General features: G+C 37.2%; 1 non-coding gene across 1 annotated transcript; it reads left to right on the top strand.

Annotated features, from left to right (window-relative positions):
• The first annotated feature begins 5837 nt into the window (after positions 1–5837).
• LOC122181233 lies at positions 5838–5940 on the top strand. Its single transcript, XR_006179386.1, has one exon. It is a non-coding gene; the product is annotated as a U6 spliceosomal RNA (small nuclear RNA).
• Positions 5941–9996: the final 4056 nt, after the last annotated feature.

Raw genomic sequence — 9996 nt, 5'->3', positions numbered from 1 at the left:
ATAACTGTTCACTCCTAATTGTATAAAATATTAGCTCCCACATTACCTCAGTATCATCAGATAAAAACTCTGGAACGTGATTAGTACTCAATACCTGGGATGTTTCATATCCCCATGTGGTAAAAGTTATCCTAGCAGAACACTTGGGCACATTCATCCTAGAATTTCTGAAAATGTGGATATGCCAGTGCCATCGGGTAAAATCAATTTATTTAGAGCTTCTGAAAATAAATATCAACTTACTCTTCCAGAAAGTCTTCCACTGAGTTTTGTACAATACTTTTCTTCAAGGTCAGGTACACTGCTTCTACTACCAGCTACATGATTTTTCAGGTAGGTTAAGACATGATACTCTCCTTTGTGCTAGTGCTGTGCTCAGTTTTGGACGTCACAATAAAAGAAGGACACTAAACTATTAGTGTCCAAAGGAGGGCAACAAAGGTAGCAAAGGGTCTAGCAGGCAAGAAATATGAGTAGCAGCTGAAATAACTTTGTTCAGCCTAGAGTAGAGTGAGGGGAGGTCTCATGGCAGCCTACAGCTCCTCACTGGGAATGGGAAGGCAGCACTGAGCTCTGCTCTCTCTGGTGACAGCAACAGGACCCAAAGGAACAGCATGGAGCTGCATCAAAGAAGGGTCAGAATGGATGTTAGGAAAAGGTTCTTCACCAGAAGGTGGTTGTAATGGAACAGGCTCCACAGTGGTCATTGCCCCAAGGAGTTTGGACAACACTCTCAGACATGGAGTTTCACTTTTGCTTGGTCCTTTGTGGAGCCTAAGGTTGGATTTGTGGGTTGATTCTTGTGGGTCACTTCTAACTGAAGACATTCTATGGTCCTAATTACTTAAATAGGAAATAAAGAAAAACCTGTCCTACAAAGACAGGGAGAACAAAGCTGAGTGCATACAGGGAAAAACAGATGTACAAGCAGGTCTGAATCTGTCCTCCAGCTAATCTTTCAGTACCTGATTATGGTTTCAAATATTCCCATGCCCTTTAGATAACCACTGTATACATGTTTGGCAATTATCACGGTAGCTGCTTGTTAAAAAAAAAAAAAAAAAGTGAAGTAGATAAATAAGGCCTAGGATAACAAAATACATCATCCACCCATTATCCCTTCAGTATATGTAGCCTGCTGGCACGGTTCAAAGTTAATTTACATGATAGATGTTTCTACTTGAGCCTAAAACAAGGCTGGTCTGCATGTCATTTCCTGTCAGGAGATGCTGAACCTCGATTACTTATTTGAGATAGATGATGAAATAAAAACACACTTTACAATTCAAAAACCACCTCTATCTATTGTTTAATGTCTTTTTTTTTTTCTTTCATTTTTTCCCCCTAAGACACTAGCCAAAGTAAATATATATATACATATATATATATATATATATATATATTCTGGTACTAAGCAACACAACAACATCTTTGCTCCTTGTAAATGACCTAGCTGCCTCAGCCATGAAGACATGAATTCTATTGAGTCCCAAATCCCCAACAAAATTTCATGTAGAGAAGAGGAGGATAAGCTGTAAAGTCTATGTCCAATGCACTAGCTGGAAAACAATACTAAAAATAGAGTGTTAAGGGACTAGGAAGAGATGTATTTCATGACAATACCAACTTAGTCATTACCTTTCTTACATTATCCAACCTGTCTATGAAATAATTGAGAGCTTCCAGAACTGGTTGATCTCAGTGAGGAATTAAAAACACCAGAAAGCCTTTTATACCTTTCATAGAACAGTGCTCAGTGAGATCAAAGGCTGTCATAACAACAAATTGAATTAGAGTCTGTCTCCTCTGTGTGCTATTTCTCAGTTCACATATGTAAGAAATGCAAATACCCCCGTGGGGTGTGGCAAAGATCAATCCATTAATGTGATGTATTTGAGAATGTAAAGTGCTATTAAGTGCTAGACTGATTATCCTAATCAGCACCATTTTTACACCATCTGCAATTCTACGGCTACAAATGTGGCTGTGGAATTATATCCCAGGTATACAGAATCTCCATCTCACTATTTATACTTTGTCATTCAAATGCTTCAGGTGAGAATACATTCAGCTGAGAATAAAACATGAAAGAAAAAGCAATGTTATCCCAATTCCTCTGAAAAGCCCAGACCGGCAAGTCACAAAGTCACTTGAACATACGAGACATTTTTTATTGACTTAGGCTTGATATTCTTGTGTAAGAATCAGATCAGGATGAGGAAGTAGGAGATGAATGCAGGCTTTTTAATTTTCATTTTTTCTCAGATAGATGTGGTAACATATATAGAAAGCGATAAAGAAGACTTAGATGCCAGACTCTGAAACAACAGAAAATCACACACTTCCTCTTCTTTTTACTTACATGACAATGTTTTAAATATAAAGAAGACTAAATGTTTTATTAACCACACTAAGTACCTGTTGTAACTTCAAAAAGATGAGCAAGTAGTACCAAAATTAGTGGGGAGTTCAGCAAAAAATCTGATTGTGCTTTCTCAAGAAACAACTAAGAGGTGCTAAGAAATTCTGAAATATTCTTTTTTTATACCCTTCTTTTTCTGGTGTTGCCTTGCACTGCTAAACAGCACAGGAACATGCTCTCTTGTTACTGCTGTGGTAAAGATTAGCTCTCCACCTTGCTACTTCAGAATTATGCTACTCTTTATAAAGCAGTCTTCTGTTCAAAAGTCAGCCCCCTCTCTTTGTTACTTCATACTTAGGAGCCAAAGGTTCATCCAATACTGAATTTATCCCTGATAGAGCTGCAAAAAGCCAGAATGAGGCCTGCATTGGCACCTGCACCATCTCCTTCTGTACAGATCTGTCACGTCATTGGAGAGGTACAGAGGACAGAGAAGGAGAGTCAAAAAGAAAATAACCGACAACCAAAATGTTTATGAAGCTGGACACACTAAGAAACACAGAGACACAGTAACAGAGAAGATAAAGCTCCGGCAGGAGTACAAAACCACGAGCTTCCCAGCCTCAGTGCAGACAAAAATATAAATAAATTAAAATGGATGAGAGTGCAAAAAAAAGATAAGGGTTATCTTCCTTCCTCCCTTCCCTTGCTTTCCCTTTCTCTTCTTCTGCCATTGGACACACCCATCAAAGTCTCTAGAGAATCATAGAATGGCTTAGGTTGGAGGAGACCTGGAAGATAATCTAGTTCCAACCCCCTGCCATAGCTAGTGTTGTGAATCACAAAAACTCTGTAGCAAAAAATGGTTATAGTTTGAGTTGTTTTTCTGCATGGATATCTATATGAAGAAGGCCAGAGATTTCTGGCCAAAAATGCCAAGAAGTTAATTTGGTCCCAAATTTGTATTTGCAGTCTTGATGGGAAGCAGCCTGTGTAACCTCCATGAATTAAACACACCACAGTCAGAAACCCTTGGCACCAGTAGGGGATTAATGACCAATTGAAAAGATGATGGCTCAAAGAAAGCTTAGCCATCATTAAGTCTGTTATCTGTGCCAAGGTTATTTTCATTATAGGCTTTTTTAAAACCACAAGGAAAAACAAATATTACTGAGCAAGTAATTGCTTATATTGAGCCAGTAGTCCTCTTGATAGGAGAAGGGGGAATGGCTTTAAACTAGAATAGGGAAGATTAAGGTTAGACATTAGGAAGAAATTTTTTACTCAGTGGATGGTGGCGCTGGAACAGGTTGCCAGAGAGGTTGTGGATACCCCATTATAGCCCAGAAAGGGCTGATAACAGCAGGACTAGGGGAAATGGTTTTAAGTTGAAGGAGGGAAGATTTAGGTTGGATGTTAGGGGGAAGTTCTTTACTAGGAGAGTGGTTAGGCCCTGGAACGGGCTGCCCAGGGAGGTTGTGGATGCCCCGTCCTTGGACGTGTTTAAGGCCAGGTTGGACGGGGTCCTGGGCAACCTGATCTGAATGTGTATGTTTGGTGGCCCTGCTAGGCAGGGGGGTTGGAACTACATGATCTTTGGGGTCCCTTCCAACCCGGGTGATTCTGTGATTCTGTGATTCTGTGATTCCTGAAGGCATTCAAGGCCAGCTTGGATGGGGCCCTAGGTACCATGATCTAGTGATTGGCAACCCTGGCCATGGCAGGACGGTTGAAACTAGATGATCTTTAAGGTCCCCTCCTACCTAAGCCATTCTATGATTCTATAATTTTATGATTCTGACAGGGTTTTGTGGTTTTTTAGGGTACTGTTTTTACTTTTGAGATAGTTTCCCTTCACTCTTTAGATATCAATGTGTAGCTTGCCTCATATTTTATGTAAATTGAATAACAGCTATGCACTTGGCATCTCTTCCAGCAATGCTGGAAGAAAAACCCCAGAAATGATCCAGCATCTGTTTTGGTTCAGATGGCCCACTGTAAGATACAGGCAATAGGTAATGGTTAGAAAAGCAAAAGTTCTACACCCACTTTCTCATACCTGAAGATATTATTATAGTCTGGAACACCTGTTTCTAGTTTGGAATGATTGCTAAGAAGATCTGGGAGTCTGTGTAAAATTCACTAAAGCTATATATGCTGATAGGCCAAGCTTTAGTAAATGGTCCAAATTAGGCTGTATGGACAATAGCTGGAAGACCAAAAGGAAAATACTTGGCAATTTCATGTTGCAAAAGACACAACCCTAACGTTACATCAACTTTCTGTTGGCATAAACCTAAGGTAATTACTGCTTTTTTTAGACAAATATAAATGAGAAAAACAGAGATTCTTGTGTATCTAGACTATTCTTTTCTGTAGTTGGTCTGTTTATAACTGCTTATGTATCATTTTTATGTGTCTCCTTTCCATACTCTGGAATCTTATATGAAGTAGAACAACATAAGATGCAAGGCCAACAGAGTCTGGGGAAGTGCTGAAGAAGCCAGTGGTACATGACCAGAACACATTCTATGAAGAATTCTCTTATTAAAAGACTGCTTTGGCTCTAAAACATTAGAATCCATTCTTATTAAACTATCATGTTGCAAGTACCTCAGTATGTCATTTTCCCTCCGTTACTCACTGTTGAGTATATTTTAGCCTCTTGCTTCACTGCTCTATTCTAAGCTTTCTCTCCATATCTTAAGAAAACCAAGATTACAGGAGAAGATTCTAACCATGTTCGTGAAACATGGAATCTCAGTCATAAAACTGGGTCTAAATATAAGTCAAGTAATGCAAATACATAAATCAAAATTAAAAAATCATCAGGTAGTAATTAAAAAACAGTCCAAACTCTTAAGTCTGAAGGAGAAATATGTAGCAATTTAAAGGACAGACATCCATCTGAGGCTCGAATGTTTCCCTGCAGTGGACATAGATATTGATCTGCCTGTAAAACAGCTTATTTTTCCATTGTCAGCAATTTACTAAAAACACAGGATTACACTGACTCTTTAAGGATTCTATTTTTATTTCTTTAGGTTTTTTTTTTTTTCTTTCCACACTCAGTCTTTCCTCCTGGCTCTTTATAGTCTTTTTCTTATATTACATGCAATCTTCCAGACCTAAGTCAATGAATGAGAAATTATGCACCAATGATGGCTAATATGGAAAGACACACAGAAAAGCAGTAGTTAACACACATTCTGTTTCTTTGAAGCAGTTGTAGAAATACCAAAATGAGAATATTATATCAATAGACAGCTTTGTTATCCACAATTTAAAAACTTCATCAAATATGAAGAACTCAATCTATGGTTTTGATGCAGGAGAGAAAAAATTGACATGCAGCCTCATCAGACTGAAAAAGGCATCTTTTTTCTGCTTTTGGGCCTTCTAGCAGTTGTTCAAGTAACACCTCAGGTGTTGGTCTGTATAGAGCTCTCTAACAATACTCAAGTAAGGAATAATCATGTTTCAGCAGCACACGTGCTAAAATTTGAACAAAACAGGGAAGATTAGCATGGCCCCTGCACAATGATAACATTCAAATTCATTAAGTGTTCCATATTTTTTTGACGCTGGTGAGGTTGCACCTTCAGTACTATATTCAGTTTTCAACCCCTTGCTACAAGAAAGACATCGAAAACCTGGAGAGTGTCCAGACAAGGGCAATGAAGCCGTAAAGAGTCTGGAGCACAAGCCTTGTGAGGAGCAGCTGAGGGAACGGGGATTCTTCAGTCTGCAGAAGAGGAGGCTCAGGGGAGACCTTACTGCTCTCTACAACTATCTGAAAAGAGATTGTGGCAATGTGGGGATTGGCCACTTCTCCCAAGTAACAGCATTAAGATGAGAGATAATGGCCATAATGGCCGCTTTCTGAAAAACAGTCAAAGCAATTGAATAGTCACAGAAATCATCAGAAAATTCTTGCCCAGAAAATTCTCTTTGCATATAATTTTTCTTCATCTTGGATTACATGTGTCTGACGCAACAGAACAGCTTGAAATATTTGCTTGTGGACTGAGCAAATTACAGAATCCACTACAACCCTGCGAAGTAGGCAGCTTCAACCTCAACTTCCAGACAGGAAAAATAAGGCACAGAGATGAGTTGGTGAATGAGAGAAAGTCAGTAGCTAAGACGAGAGAAGAACCAAGCAATTCCTACTTCTAGATTTCTGCTGCAAGCACTAGAAAAATATGCCAAGTACTCAGTAATCAATATAATAATTACTTTACAATCTCAGCCCCCAAGATCCATCCTAAAAAACCTTTGCTGTCATTTCATCCACTCCTTATTCTCTGTATTCATTGAGCTTCCATAGAAATCTACACAAACCAATTTGTCTTGCTTTCCATTTCTGATTTTCTATTAGATACATTTGTTAGCTAACAGTGAAAGCTTTTTCAATGTGATGTTATAACAGACAAATAATACCATCTTTACACGACAGGAGAAACCAGCATTAGTGATACACGACTGTAGCTCTTCAATTTTCTTCCCTTTTTCTTCCTTTCCCCTTCTCTGTGCTGTGCCCACTAAGAAGCTCATCTAGTTCTATCATGATTCCAGTTACAGTCATCTCTCCTATTAACATTTTTTCATATATTTACTCCTCTTTTACATGAAATTGCATTATGTGAAACTGCGCTCCCAAGTTACTCATTTCAGATGATGTTTTCTGTGCTTCCTGCTAGTAACAGAAAATTGTCTTCCTTGCATTATGCACTGGAGCATGCATTCCATAATTTAAATTAGTTCAAGTGAGGGTCACCTTAAAATTCTCATTGTTCCAATTGGAAAAGATAATAGATCTGATCACATCTCAACCATATAACTCAAGCCTTTGTGACTTGGTGTCATTTTCAAACCCTCATGTTGTATATCGTCTGCTATAGAGCAATTTCTTCCAGTTGTAGCTGTGCAGGCTTACACCATCCTGTACTAAGTAATACTGATAACAATATTTGCCTGGGGAAAAACTTCAGATATCCTATCTGGAGGAAAAACTCTCTCAGAAACAGAGATAAATCCACTTGACTACAAAGCACTTATATGAAGTTATCTAAAACATATATCAGAGAAACAAAAGAAAGCATAGTTCTCCTTTACTCTTCCAGAAATCAGACAGGATGGTTATCAGAGAAAGAAAAAAGAGAGAAAAAGGCAGAAATAATATTTAAAAAAAAAAAAAAAAAAAAAAAAAAGCAGGCTTTCAGTAGGATAATAATAAAATAAATTTTGTTCAGGCATGAAAATGGGTCCTATTTTACTTTTCCTTCTATCTCACTAATTCTGAAAGTCTCTTCAATTTGAAGGTCCTCTGAAGACTTCCATGAATAGAGTTCCTGACTGACAGTGAGCACTGCTGGAGGTGAAAACATGAGGAAAACCATCAGATATGAAAGCTTCACATGTAAAATAGCAGTTGATGTGTGACTTGAAAAAATGTAACATTTTTTTTACTGGGATCAATAGGAACCTTCACTCTTACAGCATTCCTTCCAGGAGCAATGAATCCACAGGGCAGAAAGGTAGTTTATCAGTACATTATCTCCCCTAAGAATAAAGTGAAGCAACTATTACATTAATATATATCATATATGCATAGTATTGTACTATTATATACTCTAGGCAAATGTTCAAGATTAGAGCCCATAGCATCTAAGATTTTATCACAAGAAATTTAGCAGAAAATGTCTGAACTTCTCTAGCCTGTATCCTATTGCTAACTTCAGCTACTTCTGCAAATGGCGTGAAATCTGGTGCTACTGACCACCTGGAACTCATGGAGAAACATTGTGGAAATCCTGCACAGCAGTAAAAGGTGATTCAGCCATAGGAAAAATCTTGTCCAACAGTATTAGATTTTCTCAGTAGACATTCAAATTCAGGTATTAGACACACACACATAATGTACATACGTAGCATATTGAATTCCAGAGCTAGGAAAGGGAAGTAGAAATGAAACCCTTTAAAAAACGAATAGAGCCAGAGCATACAAAATGTTCAAGCAATAGTATCCTGTTGATTAGTTTATAAGAGACCTGTCACTCACTGACACAAGGTAGAGCTCCCAAAGCAGAGCCATTCTTTACATGATATCATCACTCCTGTCCTTCACAGTTCAATGCAAAATGAAGGTCATAAGACTGCTTTAATATTTGCTGCTTTTAGCCCATTTGTACCGTGGGCTAGCTTAACTAAACCATACTATGTAAGATATAGAATAGATGAAATAACCAATTATAAAGAGTATGAGCATTTTAATTATTTGTTTGCTTTCATTTCTAACATTAATATTAATAAACAGAGTAATAAAATTCACTGCAAGGGGACAATAAAGTACACAAAATGTTTTACTGTTTATAACAGTAAATAATGTGTGGCATCCATCTCCACCAGACAGGAAATAATACCTGATGATAACTCATCATTTCAGAAGAAAAATGTCATATGAAATTTGAGCTATTTTATATATTTCCTAATAGATCAAAAGGAGGAAAGAGAGATCACAAGGAGAAATCTTCTGCAAGTAAAGGTTAATCCTCTCAAAACTGACTGATCAAAACATGTTTAAATTAGAGTGAGACTTGTTTTTAATCTCAGGAGACCAGGGAAGAATTGGAAAAATAAGAATGATGATTTTCTCCTTAACTAAGAGCTAAAAAAAATTTGTTTTGTGCTTTTCTAATTTTTATATTGAAGAGTATCTGTGAAATACATTGAACAAAAATAGCTACAGAGTCACTTCCTTCACTAAAAGCAATTTACAAAGAAAGTTTGCCAGCACAGCAGAATCATGAGAATGAAGTGGGGCAATTATTTGTAGAAAACATTAAATATGACTATTATCTTTTTCACAGATTGCCCTTGACCGATCAGCTCTCTCTTATCTGAAGAAATGTGTGGGCTGGCATAAGGGTAGTAATCATCAGAAAAAACAATGAGCTTTTACAACAAAATTAAAGATAAAAAAGTGCCAGAAAAAAAAAAAAGAAAAGCTACTTCCAAGAAGCAGTTGATAATCATTTGAAATGGCAATGGGTAGCATTAGATGTCCTCCACCCACGATGTACCTTCCAGTCTCATTCACATTCATTCACCTCTAGCATATTTACCAGACATCCAGACATCAGATGTCTCTCTGTCCAGGGTAGAGGACTAGACAGCATATGGTTCCTACTTAATAAAGAGAACAACGTTCTGTTTAGAATATTAGTATTTATAGCTGTTAATTTCTTTAATAAATCCTATCCACTTAAGAAAAGTATTATTCACTTACCACTCCAAAATGTAATAATAAAGAAGAAATACGTTCACAGACCACCTACAGTTATCTATGATTTATTCTGTTTTGGTTTTGTTTGTTTGTTTGTTTTTAAAATAATATATTTGCTAAATCTAGTACAAATTCCAGGGAAAAAATACAAAATATTTCAGAATGCTAATCAAAGGCAAATTGTCCCTACACTTCTAAGGTATTTTATTCACGCAGAAAACCTCTTTCAGACTTTTTTTTTTTTTTTTTTTTTTTTTTTAATACCAGTCTCTAAAATCTTTAATGAGTGAAAAATGTTGTTGACTTTAACAGAGGTTCACCTCACTAAATAAGGATCTCTGACCCT

This window comes from Lagopus leucura, unplaced genomic scaffold (genome assembly GCF_019238085.1).
Source record: "Lagopus leucura isolate 7727_CA_CO unplaced genomic scaffold, USGS_WTPT01 Super-Scaffold_1, whole genome shotgun sequence".
NCBI lineage: Eukaryota > Metazoa > Chordata > Aves > Galliformes > Phasianidae > Lagopus > Lagopus leucura.
This window is presented reverse-complemented; position numbering and strand designations above follow the sequence as displayed.